Raw genomic sequence first — 14,023 nt, forward strand, 5'->3', positions numbered from 1 at the left:
GACATGCAAGGGGCGCCCGAGGGGCTCGGTCAGTTGAGCATCTGACTCTTGAATTCAGCTCTCAGGTCATGATCCCAGGGTCATAAGATCGAGCTCCACACGGAGCCTCAGCATGGAGCCTGCTTAAGATTCTCTCTCCCTCTTTCTTTCCCTGCCTTTCTTTCCTTCTGTCTCTCTCTCTCAAAAACAAAAAAAAGAGAGAGAAAGAAACGCAAGACACAAAACACCCTTTGGGAAATCAGCGTGCTGTTTTCAAGTCATAGTACAAAGTTACTTCTAAGCCAAAAATATTGACATCTTAGCCCACAGAAGCACCAAAATCATTCTGATGTGGACATTTAATCCAGTAACACAGAAATGTACCAAATGACATTACTTAATAAGCACATGAGAGAAAGGCAGACAGAATTGTAGCCCGTGTTCGAGACACCGCTACGCTAGGAAGAAAATGGATCTGACCCCTTTGGGCCTTTTTGTGTTGCATAAACACTTGTGAAATATTGGGCACTTTTGTGCTAAAAGTAGAGCTCCCCGTTTCTAGCCTTATTTTTGTACTTGGCTTCTCTCAAAACTCTGAGGTCTTTCAAATATATCGTGTAATTACTGCACGTACTTTGGTTACAATATTCTTCCCACCAGAGGTCTTTTAATAGTTCTTCCTTCTCTTTTGGAACTTGGACATTTCAAGACTTGAACTCAGCCTGAGAAACATCACTGGTTTTCATTAGCGGATTCAATTCAACCCACCCAATATTTTCCTTCCATTATGGTCTAAAAGTAATGTGTGTAGAAATTTGCCATTCATCATTTGGCTGAAGCACAGATTATTTTTCATGGAACACCAAGATGAGTAACATGGCTGACATATTGCGGAGGATAATATTTGAAATCAGGGGAAGGGAGGAGGAGGACACTCTTGATTCTGGCCTGCTTCTTTCTGAAGCAACCTCTGGACCAGGAGGAGGAGTCTGCTTCCCCTTACAGGGACTGGATGTCCGAGCACTTAGACCGATGGACCTTGCACATAGCTGAGACGTAGCTTCCCACTCCTGATGAGACCTGGTTTTCATTGCTTCCTGCTGGCCCTAAGATTGAAAAGTATCCCATGTGTGCCCGGGCAGATGGGAAGCTGTGTCCAAGTTGTCTGAACACAAATATATTTGGAATTAAAGTAAATATGAGTTCACTGTTAGTGCAATTAAAAGGAAAAGGTTGTCAACCAGGATTCTTTTAAAGAGAACAGATCTCCTATACTGTGTACAAGAAAAAGGGCTCCCAGAGGTTGAAAGCAAAAAAGAGGGAAAGAAAGAAAATGGAAACACTATGGAATAATTAGTAATAAATCTGATAGAAGAGGTGAAACACATGTACACTAAAAACTACAAAACATCTCTCAGGGGATCTCAAGACTTAAATAAATGAGAGATACACTGTGTTCAAGAAGCAGAAGACCCAATGTTGCTGAGATGTTAATTCTCCCCAGTTTAATGTATAGAGTCAACACAATCCAATCAGAATGCCAGCAAGCTTCTCATAGACCATGGCAAGCTGATTTTATAATTCATATGGGAATGCAAAGGATGGAGTATAAGCTAAAACAGCTTTGAAAAAGAAGAACCAAGCTGGAGAACTACCCACGCCCGAACTCAAGGCTCTTCTTCACTGTGCGCATCAAGATAGTGCGATATTGGACTTGAAGCCGATCAATACGCTCTATCACATAGATCAATGGAAAAGAATCTTGAGTGTGGAAATGGAGCCACACATTTAGGGACCACTGGGTTTTGACAAATGTACATAGGCAATTTGATGGAGAATCTTTCAAAAAGATACCATCGGTTTAAAAAAAAAAAAGTTTGATCACACCATATACAAAAATGAACTCAAAAGGACCACAAACCTAAAGATAAAACCTAAAACTATAAAGCTTTTAGAAGGTAACATCAGGGGGTGCCTGGGTGGCGCAGTCGGTTAAGCGTCCCGACTTCAGCCAGGTCACGATCTCATGGTCTGTGAGTCCGTGAGTTTGAGCCCCGCATCGGGCTCTGGGCTGATGGCTCAGAGCCTGGAGCCTGCTTCCGATTCTGTGTCTCCCTCTCTCTCTGCCCATCCCCCGTTCATGCTCTGTCTCTCTCTGTCTCAAAAATAAATAAAAAACGTTGAAAAAAAAAATTTAGAAGGTAACATCAGGAAACTCTTTGAGATCTTGGGTCAGGCAGGGCTATCTTAGCCATGACTCCAAGGATGATGCATACAAAAATCAAACTGATACATTAGACTTTAACAAAAATAAATTTTCTGCTCTTCAAAAGAGGCAGCTTAAGAGAGTGAAAAAAATAATTCCGGGGAAGAGGTTTTCCTCGGGTCTCTCATTTTTCGGCATGTGTTTGGAGCAAACGCATTAACCACTTTTGTTCTGGACTGTTTTTTCAAGGATATATCTAGCAAAAAGCGAGAAAGGCTCCCTCCGGGGCAGAGGGCACATTTGCTTCCTGACAGTGTAATAAAGAGTATCTTCTCCAGGGCAAAGTTTGGGCGGCCTTGCTACCAGCCCTCTTTAAAAGACTGGGGTTTCCTAAGCTTGGGTTTTCTCAGGTACAACACAAACCCACCGTGTGCACGGCATGTACCTGCCCGGGTCTTTCCACAACCCTCCTGGGTCCTGGGGGTAGAGGGCTGGGAGCTAAGGAAACAGGCAAATATGAGGCTCCAAAGTCCTTTCTCTCCAGCCCCGGAGGCTTATGTGTCCTGCTAATATCTTGGAAATCTGGGAAGGCTAATATCTTGCACATCTTAGAAGGCTCACATGTTACTTTGCCGGCAGGAAAAAACATCAGACCCTTCACAGCCCCTGACGCCACAGACTTGGGAGAAAATATTTACAAAGCATACATCTGGTAAAGGACTTGTATCCAAAAGATGTAAACAGCTCTCCAAACTCAAGGTGTTGAACCCGTGTGTGTAGAGCACTCACCACTTTTAACACTAACTACATATTTGGAAGGATATTTACTTAATGTCTGTCACCCTTGATAATCCCAAACTTCATCATTTCAGGGGCCTCTCTGTCTTTAATGCGATGCCTGCCTCTCTTGCTGTGCCCTGGGGGTGGTGGCTGTCTTTCTCCACTGGTTACAGTCCTGGGGGACTCTTGAGCCTCTGCCCTGCTGGCCGCCAGATCCGTGGCACTTCGAGGTGCCCTGGTGGCAACCTTAAAATTCAGGGTTGCCAGGCAAGGGTACAGGCTCCCTCCTGGGTGACAGTGGCCAGCTGCAGCTCCCCCTCCCCCCACAGGGCCCCCAAGGAGTGTCGCCAACCAGAGGCGTGCCCCTCAGGCCAGAGCTCCTGGACAAGCAAATGAGCTTCTCTCCCCAAACGACTGGGGGGTGTGTGTTAGTCCGCTGTCGCATGCAGTGCCCTGGGGGGAGGGACGGCTGCCAAGAACTGTCTCTCTGATTGTCACAGTCCCACAGACCTAGGAATGCAGACCCTTCCCGACCTGCTGAGCCAGGATTGAGGGCATCAGCCCTCGGGCAGCGGCTTCAGGCGCTGAGGCACCAGACCGAGAGAGAAAGCTCCCTCCGGGGGAGGGCGTGAGGCCGGCACCTGCTGGCAGAAGGACCACACGACCTACTGTGGTAGAAACAAAGATGGCGGCCTCCAGTCCCGTCCCTGCAGGTGCAGAGAGCGCCCCTGCCTGAGACGCGCGTGGTCAACCCGATGGCTCCGCAGGCCGACACGCTTTACTAGAAGCAGAGGAGCCTTTCTCACGTCAAGCCTGGAAGGGATGGGGGCCGCTGCGCTGAGCCCCGGGCTGGTAAGTCCACCGGCCAGTCCTTAAGGAGCAGGTCTCCAAGACACGGGCCCCGTATGGGTTTCCAAATGTTTTAGCTATCCGGGGGGAAAGGGGGCTCACCTCTTAGGTGCAGGTGGTTAAAGTCGGGGTTCCCGATGTGGGGTATGACCCCCTGGCTCCCCAGGGACAAGGGCTGGGTTTCCACTTCCAGCCTGGTGCTCCTCCCTGAGCCAGGGGTGAGGCTCACGGCCAGGCCGTGGCCCAGCCTCTCCTCCCTGCTTCCATGTGGTGTCCCTCTCGGCGGGTGGAGCCGTAGGAGTTGCTCAGCCAGGCTTTAGGGGTTTTGTTCCCCCCGACCTGCCAGAGGAAGCTTCCATAAGGAGCTGATGTTCCTCTGTGTCTGAGGGAGGGAGGTGAGCTCAGAATCTTCCCAGCTGCCATCTTGGCCCTGAACCCCAGAGACCTTTCGGTCCGGATCACTACAGAATCCCCATGAGCTCGGCCCTTTGCACACCATTCCGTCAACAAATATTTGTGGCATGAATTAAGAAACCGGTAGTAAGGTTATGCCTAATGAGTATACGATTTAAGGCTGATATTGTTTCCGCTCTTACGAATAATTCTTAATGATGCACCTTGAACATGGGCATTTATTTTGATTTTCCCATACACATATATTCTCTACACACATTTCTAGAAGCCAAGTCTGGGGGCTCAGACGTTGCAAAAATGTTTCGGAGCACCTTGCAAAACTCTACTGTGGATGCTCAAACCAGTTTCTAATTCCTTTAGTAGCTCTGAATCCAATCGCTAGAAAACAATTAACTGGAAAAAAAAAAAAGTTGTAAAAGGGATGCAGGCAGGTGGAGTCTGGAGTCAGAGGACCCAGAGGGGCTCCCACAGATTCAGCCTGGAGGGTCCTTGGCTTCATGCAGGATGGGAATCGAACGTGAGCCATCAGGAGGTGAGAGCAGAGTTTATTGAAAATATATAAAGAGCAACACAGCATCTGGGACACTTGGAAGGGAAAAAGATAGGGTTCTGTCTTTATTCGGGGTCTGGGGTTTTTATTGACAGTTGTGGTGTGGCGGACGTGTCCTCTCAGGCATCCAGGAACCGGTCAGAACAACAAGGTCCAGGTGTCGATCATAAGTCACTTATTCCCTGACCCGGAGTCTCAGTGTCAAGATGTCCAGCACCTGTGGTCTGGAATACACGTGTGATCGTGGCCTCCCTTCATTCTCACCTGGTCCTTCATTAGATGTTATCTGTTCTGGAGAATTCCTTGTCCCTTACAAGGAGGTTCCACACTATCTGCGTTCTGAGGCACCTGTCGGGTGGGGCAGGGTGCAGGTCCTAGCAAGGATAGAAGCCGGTTAAGAAGCAAAGGAAAAAGCAACAAAAAAAAACAAAACAGCTTTTTCTCTCATGGGGTCCCTTCAGTTCCCCTGTCTCAAAAGCAATTTAATGCTTATTTATTTTTGAGAGAGAGAGAGACAGAGCGTGAGCAGGGGAGGGGCAGAGAGAGGGAGGGAGACGCAGAATCTGAAGCAGGCTCCAGGCTCTGAGCTGTCAGCACAGGGCCCCATGCGGGGCTTGAACTCTCTAACCGCGAGATCGTGACCTGAGCCGAGGTCGGACGCTTAACCGACTGAGCCACCCAGGTGCCCCTCAAAAGCAATTTATATTTGACCTGGGACCGCTTGTCATTTTACAGGCAGAGAAATGAACACTTGAAAATAGCCTCAATAATCTGGCAAAACGATTACTCAGCAAAATGATAATTGATTATTAGGAACATTCTTGAACAATTGCTGTATTAATTGTATAGGCACTTTGGTATTATGTCCCAAACAATTATTCTTAAATTAACCGTGGAATATGACTTGGAAATACAATGCTAAGCAGTTACATTACCATATTATTGCAACTCTGTCATTTTAATTGTAGCCCATTAAACATACCTACATATTCTCAGAACAGTTCATTATGTCTGTTAAGGGGACTGTTCCTTAAAGTATGAAAAAAAAAATGTTTTTAAGTCCTCTGCTGCGAAAGATGACTCATAATCTCACCAAACTGAAAACAACCCGTTTCCTTCAAATGAAAGAAGAAGGAAATTACGGGCTACTCGTATAACGAAAAACCACGCATTAGTCAATTAAAGCAAATACAAGCCACAATACGGTAAACCTCACAAACGCGACATGCGCGAAAGAAGCCAAACGTGGAGGAAAATATGTTACATTTTTTCTGTTTAAGTTCAAAAGCAGGAAGAAGCATATTGTAATATATTGTTTACCTTTGGGGAGGAGAAAACATTTGCAATTGAGAAAAAGCCCAAGGCTTTTGGAGGCTAACAACATTCGCTTTCTTGATCCGTGTAGTGGTTATCTGCACATTTGAGAGAATTTACAGAGGTGATGAAAACACACACACACACACACACCCGTTAAAACTAGTCTGGGTCTAGATCAACTGGTGAGCAGAGCATCGTGACTTAAAATCTCAAATCGCCCCAACGGTTTTCTAAACCTCCTGGGAAGCACTTGACTTCTTCTTTAACGATGTCTTAACTTACGCATTCGTATCGAAAGGCACCCCAAATGCAGCTATACTTTTAACCCCATTATTTAATGATGTCTTGAACCAGCAGCAGCTATGAAACGTTCCTGCTTCAGTGCTCACAAGTGAATACTGCCAGCCTGATTTCTTCTATCTTATCACTAAAGGATCTATTTGCTGCGGTTGATCTGAGCGAACAAAGCAATCCCAAGAATCTTCTTTTTTAAAACTCTCTGAGTGCCTGGTCAGTTAACGGTAAAGGATACCGCCTGTGACAGGAAATTTTGGAAAGTCTCCCAGATTTACAAGCGGTCCCTATGCGGTGGAAGTGTTTCTCACTGGTCTGGGGGGGTCCAATGGTTTTGCCCTTTGCCCGAATGGCCATGCAGACCATTAGCATCCACAGACAGGTGCTGTGTGTGAGACGAGCAGCCGGGCGAGCTTTAGAATTCAGAGGCCTCGGCGTCATGTCTTGTCTCGACAGCAAATGAAGACCACAGACTATGTCCAGGGGAAGCCCTGAAATCAGCAGATGTTTTGGGCAGGAAATCACCCCGTTTGCCCCGCAGAAATAGAATGGCTTACCTGCTGGGTAGGTATGCTCTCACTGCGCGATGCCCTATCCCGGACAGTTAAACTTGGGATGCCGTGTGGCCGTCCTGGGTGATTTGCAGAATTCCAAAGGCCGCACAGCTCAGGACCAGTGAAACAGCGACAGTCACACTCTCGCCTAGAAGCACTTTGCTCAGCAGTGTCATGCGCATGAAGAGAGCTAGAGAGGGACTCTCCCAGGGCTTGTCCACCCCACTCCTCTAGGTGTCCCTGACCTTGCTGGTTCTCAGTGACGGGGCCCCTGGGGGTGTCCATACTGACTGTCTGCCCTCCCTTTTGATCCCACTGCTCAACTTCTAGCTTTTATTCAACTGTGTATTCTGGCACTAGAACGTTTCTATATACATATAAATTTTTTTTTAATGTGTATTTATTATTGAGAGAGAGAGAGAGAGGCAGAGTATGAGTGGGAAAGGGGCAGAGAGAGAGCAAGACACAGAATCGGAAGCAGGCTCCAGGATCTGAGCTGTCAACACAGAGCCCGATAATGGGGCTCAAAACCACGAACCACAAGATCATGACCTCAGCCAAGGTCGGATGCTTAACTGACTGAGCCACCCAGGCGCCCCCATATATGTTTTAGGGGCCCAATTTCTTGATAATACTCTGTAGATATTTCAGTCCTAACATCTGCTTTTACAGGGTGGCTTCTGGGGGAGAATATACCTGTGAGTCATGCTCTGCTGCGAGAACCTAGAATATTCTAGAGCACCACCATCCATCATCTGCTTTTCTGTGGAGTAATGGAGCTCACCTGGGTGTGGTCCAAGGAGGATTCATTAGGAGTTAGGGAAACTGGACCCTTTTTCATAAAATAGCAAAGCAAAATCCAACGGATGTGTATGAAGTAAAAACAGCCCTTCCTCCCAAACGAATTCTCCTTTCAAACGGTAACAGCCATTCAGTTGACTGCTAACCACAGAAGGGGAGCTGGAAATGGAGACTTTAAAAAATACTTTGGGGACAGAGTTGAGTTTCTGGGTCATGTGTGCCCGACACGAAAACTCCTAGGTCCGAGCGGTGAGTCGATGCTCCTGGCCCCGGCACATCCTCTCTCTCAAATTCAGCACATTCCAAAATTTTCATTCTTTTTAGTTCGGAGCTCGGATTTACCGGGAGCTGAATCCATTACATTATTTTGTCTGTGGCTTCCAGTCCAGTACGTGTCAGGGGCCCCGGCCCCCTGGGCCCTCTGATGTTCTCGCTCAGGACTGAAGGACCCACAGGAGGTGCTGGCAGGGAGGGGCCCCGTCACCATCCTGCCGTCCCGGTGACCCTAGGGCCCTGGCCTGTCCGTGCTCCCTGGGAGCAGCTCGGTCGTGGGCTTACGAGCAGGTTGCTCTTTACATTTGACTTCACAATTCTTGTCTTTCAAGCTAAGAATGGATTTGAAAACACAGGTTCAGGGGAACCAACCTCTGTTTTAAAACCTCACCACACGCGAGCAGAAGATAAAAATAGGAAATGTGTGGAAAGCAGGACTCACGGTCCCTTGGACGTGGTTTTACACACCGGACTGATTCGTGCAGCAAAATCCCCGAGGAATCAAAGTGCCGAACCCGGTAGCTCTCAGGGGAGGGTAGTGGGTCTGGATGGGAAATTTATTCCAGAAGGCACCTGGCAGCTCCTTAGCTCTGGGTGACGAAGCCAGAGCCAAGAGCCCTGGGGAGAAGTGTACGCTCGGTAATTGAATTGAATTGATCAACCTCCGGCACTCCTTCAGAGGCGGGATGTTTCTGCTCTGAAAGGAGCAAACACCGTGAAATCTGGGTGTTCTTCGTGACGGGTGGCCAGTGCCCCTCGGCATGGAAGACGCAGGCGGGGCTGGACAGACGGACGCCGCATGCGATGCAGACAATAGAGACCAAGAAGCCTCGGAACCCGGCTGGCCGTGATAGAATGGTCCGAGAGTCTTGTGAAGACGCTGCCCGTGTGTTTCGCGGTGGGTGACATACATTGACTCGTCGAGTGATCCCCAGGCCCCTGTAGGATCGTTGCCATGATTGAGCCCTGTTTTATGGAGATAATAAATATTTGTCGAGTGAAATTGCAAACGCCTGTTCCGTGTAACCGCTGGCCACCTGAGGCCGCACGAGGGCACGCGCCTCGTCGTGTGGGCATTCTGTCAACGGCTCTCCAAGGTCCATCCTCGCACCATGTGCTGCTCTGGTCTGTCTGTGCCCAGGACGGGGGGTGCCGTGGGCAGGCAAACACCCCCGACAGATCTCGCTGGGAGGCTGAGCGCCGTCGGATTATCGTTGCGGAAGAGTGAAGGGTTTGAGTTTCCCAGCGGCCTGCCTGTCTTCCGTCCCGGCCACGCCGTCTGCTAACTATGTGACCAGGAAGGTCACTTTTCTGAAGGGCAGTTTCATCATTTGTAAAATCAAGCTACGAACGGGACCCGCAACACAGTGGTGTGTGAGGATTAAATGAGCTAACACACGAGTTCAGGGCCCCCCCCCCCCCGCCGGGTGAACTCTCTGGGAGGCCGGGCGTGGGGGGACACGCTTGTGGGGGGTCTGCAGCCCTCTCCCACTGTCCCCGTGACAGCTCAGGGGGATAGGCTTGGTCGGTCCTGGCTATAATTATGCTGGAGGGGAATGATTTTTCCCTGGGATTCCAGTCTTGCCTTCCGGACTGCTAGGAAAGCAAATAAGGAACTCTTTTGAAGGGCCTCTCAGGTGCGGCACAGGAACTCATATACTAACTTCTGTCTTTCTTCTCTGTACATATTTCCCAGATATGTTTTCTTTTAGTAATGCTGCTCCGTCACTCCCCCTATCTTGTTTTTTAAATTTGTTTCTGGAATGCTTGGTAGACTTAACCAATGAAGCCGCCTGGACCTAGAGTTTCCTTTTAAGGAAGATTTTATTTTATTTTTTTATTTTTCTTATTTTTTAAAGTTTATTAATTTATTTTAGAGAGAGAGAGAGAGAGAGAACGAGAGAGAGAGCACACACGTGGAAGGGGCATAGAGAGGGAGGGAGAGAGAGAATCCCAAGCAGGCTCTGCACCATCAGCGTGGAACCCGATGTGGGGCTCAAACTCATGAACTGTGAGATCATGACCGGGTGCTTAACTGACCGAGCCACCCAGATGCCCCCATTCTTTTGGGGGAGATTTTAAATGACTGGCTCGATTTATTTAATGGTTATGTGATGACTCAGGGTTTTAATTCTTTTGTAAATCGGTTTTGGTAAGTTTTTTGTTTTTGTTTTTTTTAAGGAAATTTTCCATTTTGTCTAAGTCTTTCACTCTCTTGGCATAAAGATATTTCAGGACATTTTGATATGTGTGTGTAGTCATTCCTTTCTAAACATTGTTTAGTTTATGATCATTTCCTGATTAACCCATGGACACCTTGGAAGTCTGCGTCACATTTTCCCCAGGTACGAGCTTTTTCTGGTTGTCGTGTTGCGATTGCTTTTCCCTTCACTACATTGCTGTCAGTGAATAATTCTGTAGGATTTCCATCTTTCGAGACTTGCGTAGGTTTACTTTGTGACCTGGTACGTAGTCGGTTTCCCCCAGTAGCGTGCATGCCGTCAAAAATGGGTGGTAGTCAGCAATGCACACGGATTTTGCTCAAGTTGGTAGCTGATCGTTTGTGTTTTCAGTATCCGTCCTGGCACGTTTTGTCTGCTGGTTCTGTAAGGGACTCAAGTGAATTTTCATCCCTCCCTCCGATTGTCAATTTCCCCTTACAGTTATTCTATGATTATTTAATGAATTAATTTATAGGCAATGTTGTTCTGAGCGCCACCATTTGCAATTATTTTCTCCGCTTTGGGGACTGCGTCTTTCACCGTCACGAAGTGACCGCGCATCTTCCGTGCGCCATTTTGCTCGGGAATCTTTCTGGTCTGAAATTGATCTAGATGCACCAGTGTTTTGGGGCTTACCCTTTTTTCATCATTTTACCTCCTACTTTTACATATTTTAATGTTTTCGATTTTTTTCTCGTAAATAGATTAAAGTTGGAGTTTTTGGACACCGCGTTTTTCCTGCCGGCTGGAGCGTGGGGACTGTTTACAGTTGGTACAATTGCTGACATCATTAGCACCATCCACCATCTTATTTGACCCTTTATTTGCCCTCCCCATCCTGTGTGTTTTCTCTTGGTTTGTCCCTTCAGTTGGACTGGCTAATTTCTATCATTCCATTTTCCTTTCTGCTGGTTAAGAAAGTTATGTACTCTTTTGCTATTCTTTTATTGGTTCTTGAAAGAAATAGTATGTATTATAGCACATGATATGATATGTAATATACGTTATTTGGTGTTTTAAGTTTACGTATTTATTTTGAGAGAAGAGAGAGAGAAAGCAGGGGAGGGGCAGAGAGGGGGGGGGAGGGAGGACCCCAAGCAGGGTACGCACTGTCAGCACAGAGCCTGACATGGGGCTTGATCCCATGAACCACGAGATCATGACCTGAGTGGAAATCAAGAGACAGACACTTAACCAAATGAGCCACTGAGGCACTTTTATATATTATTATTATTATATACATAGAGTCAAGATTTAAAAAGTGTTAATACTTGTACTTGCTTCCTAGATAACACATGGGCCTTAGGACAATTTAACTCCACTCGTTACCTTCAAAACTATATGTTACAATTGATATATTAGTGTATTGTAATTTTGCTTGTAAAAGAAAACCATGATTCGTAATTATTACTATATCATTCAGGAAATGTTTGTTCAAATTTATCCCTTATATGTACTTTCTTTGTTTTTTCCAAAGTCATAGTTTACCTCTCTCGACGATTCCAGAATCATTCTCCACCTATACAACATAGTCAACTTCAGAGAAAAACTTCAGAGAAAAACTCTACATATGTTTACTATCAAACACCCAGGTCAAGGGTAGAGAACCACGAAGCTGATTCCTGGACTGTATGTGTCATGGGAGGAACAAAAACCCGTTTCTAACAGGTGGTTTCCTTAGATATAACGAGTGTCAAATCTACAGGGTTAGTGTGGTGGGATAAAGAAGAAAATGTTTGCCAGCATGCCTGGCAAGATGGCGGCCAAATGTCAAGTCATGGCCCTCCGCCTGCCATTTGCATGTTATGTGTACTGGGCAAGCTTCTGCTTCCTATCTTCCTCACCAGTAGTGAGGGCTGTTTCTCACATTTCTTCAGCTGAAAATACTCAGTATGTCAAGGTACCTTATTTTGGCACAGTCTGGACCCCATCACCATCTTTAGAAGCAAGGGGAAAACTGGGCCCTACTCCACCACTGTGGCTTCTAGAAGGCACTCTCCCGATGCTGAGCCTCAAGGGGATCTGCAAGCACAAAAGGTCTACGCAGACCAGGAGAGCTCTGCCCTAGCTGCAGATGAGAGGGACAGGCAGGAGACAGGTCGGTGCCATAATCTGTAGGGAGGAGATGTTAGAATCTTCAGCTCTTTACATAGCGGCCGGTCCTACAGAGCATAACACGGTCATCGAGACGACCGTTCTGGGGCCGGCTGGGTGGCTCAGTCCGTTGGGTGTCTGACTCCAGCTCAGGTCATGAGCTCATGGTTTGTGCGTTCAAGCCCCAAACTGGGCTCTGCGCTGACAGCACAGAGACTGCTTGAGATTCTCTCTCTCCCCCTCTCTCTCTCTCCTTTCCCTGCTCTCTCTCTCTCACAAAAATAAATAAACATTAAAATAATGTTTAAAAAAGATAGCGGTTCCAGACTTGTATAATTGGGGTACCTTTAGGTCTTTTTCTGGGTCCCACATCGGGTGTCTGATCTCATTCCAGGTGTGATGCATAAGAGGGAAAATGGATGCGAACTTGGCCGTGTGTATTAGTGCTTCCCCAGACACAGGGACCTCACAAGTTCCAAATGATACTCATATCAGCAAAAGAGCTGATAAGCCAAAGAGAGACCCCTGCAAACAAGGCCATTCTCCTGGCCGCTGTGGCAGTAAGGCATCACCATGGGAAGAGACCAGCTGGGGAAAGTGATATGGGGAGACAAAGGACCGTTTGATCCTGTGCTCTTATTCCAGAACCACTCCATCTATTTTTTTTTTGGCTGTGGTTTCCAAAGGAACAGCATTTCTGATACAGAGTCAAGGACTAAAGTAGGCACGGAAGCAATGATCGCCATTGTTTCTCAACAAGAGTGTGGCCATCTTGGGTTCTGGCCTGAACAGAAGCTGTAAAGGCTGTTTTTCACCTGCCTCTTTCATTTAGCAATATAACTTGGCTATTTCTCTCTTGCCCTCTAACATTCTTCTTTAAAACTTCTTTTACAAAATAATGTAAACATTAAAGACTTGTGTGAGGATTCTCTTAGTTACTGGCCAATATTTTTTAGCAAGCTAGGTGGTGGGTGTTTCAACGTCTGTTTTATTTTAGTATTATTTAAACTTTACTCATATGTAGGAAATGTGTATGTGTACTCTTAGGGTCTTTTTAAAAAAGTTCTATTAACTTTTGAGAGAGAGAAAGTGTAAGCGGGGGAGGGGCAGAGAGAGGGGAAAGAATCCCAAGGAGGCTCTACCCTGTCAGCACAGAGCCTGACATGGGGCTCAAACTCACCAACTGTGAGATCATGACCTGAGCCAAAATCAGGAGTCGGACGCTTAACCAACTGAGCCACCCAGGCGCCCCTCTTCTTAGTGTCTTTTAAATTATAAGCGCTAATCCTGTGGACGTTAAGATTTGTCATGGAACCTATTCCCCTGATACTGTCTGGGACACTGTGACTGTCACCCACCTTCAGTCTCTGCTCAGATGTCATCAGAGAAGCCATCTAGTGTTACTGGCATTCCCCATCTCCCTCACCCTGTTTCATTTATCCCATAGTACTTCGTACATCCATATTCTGTATTGTTTGTTTATTGACTACTTCCTCCACTGTAAGCATCGGCAGGTCAAGGAATTTGGACTTGTTCTTTAGAGAGGGTGAAGGAGAGCACACACACGTGAGCAGGGGAGGGGCAGAGGAATAGGGAGAAGGAGACTCTTAAGCAGGTTCCACATCCAGCGCGGAGCCCGACACGGGGCTCAATCTTAAGACTTTGAGATCGTGACTTGAGTAGAAATCAA

The 14,023-nt window shown here is 46.9% G+C and overlaps 1 pseudogene; it reads right to left on the reverse strand.

Moving 5' to 3' along the window:
• Positions 1 to 12,384: 12,384 nt before the first annotated feature.
• On the reverse strand, positions 12,385 to 13,104 carry LOC125924553 (succinate dehydrogenase cytochrome b560 subunit, mitochondrial-like; annotated as a pseudogene).
• Positions 13,105 to 14,023: the final 919 nt, after the last annotated feature.

Source organism: Panthera uncia, chromosome D4, assembly GCF_023721935.1.
Source record: "Panthera uncia isolate 11264 chromosome D4, Puncia_PCG_1.0, whole genome shotgun sequence".
Taxonomy (NCBI): Eukaryota; Metazoa; Chordata; class Mammalia; order Carnivora; family Felidae; genus Panthera; species Panthera uncia.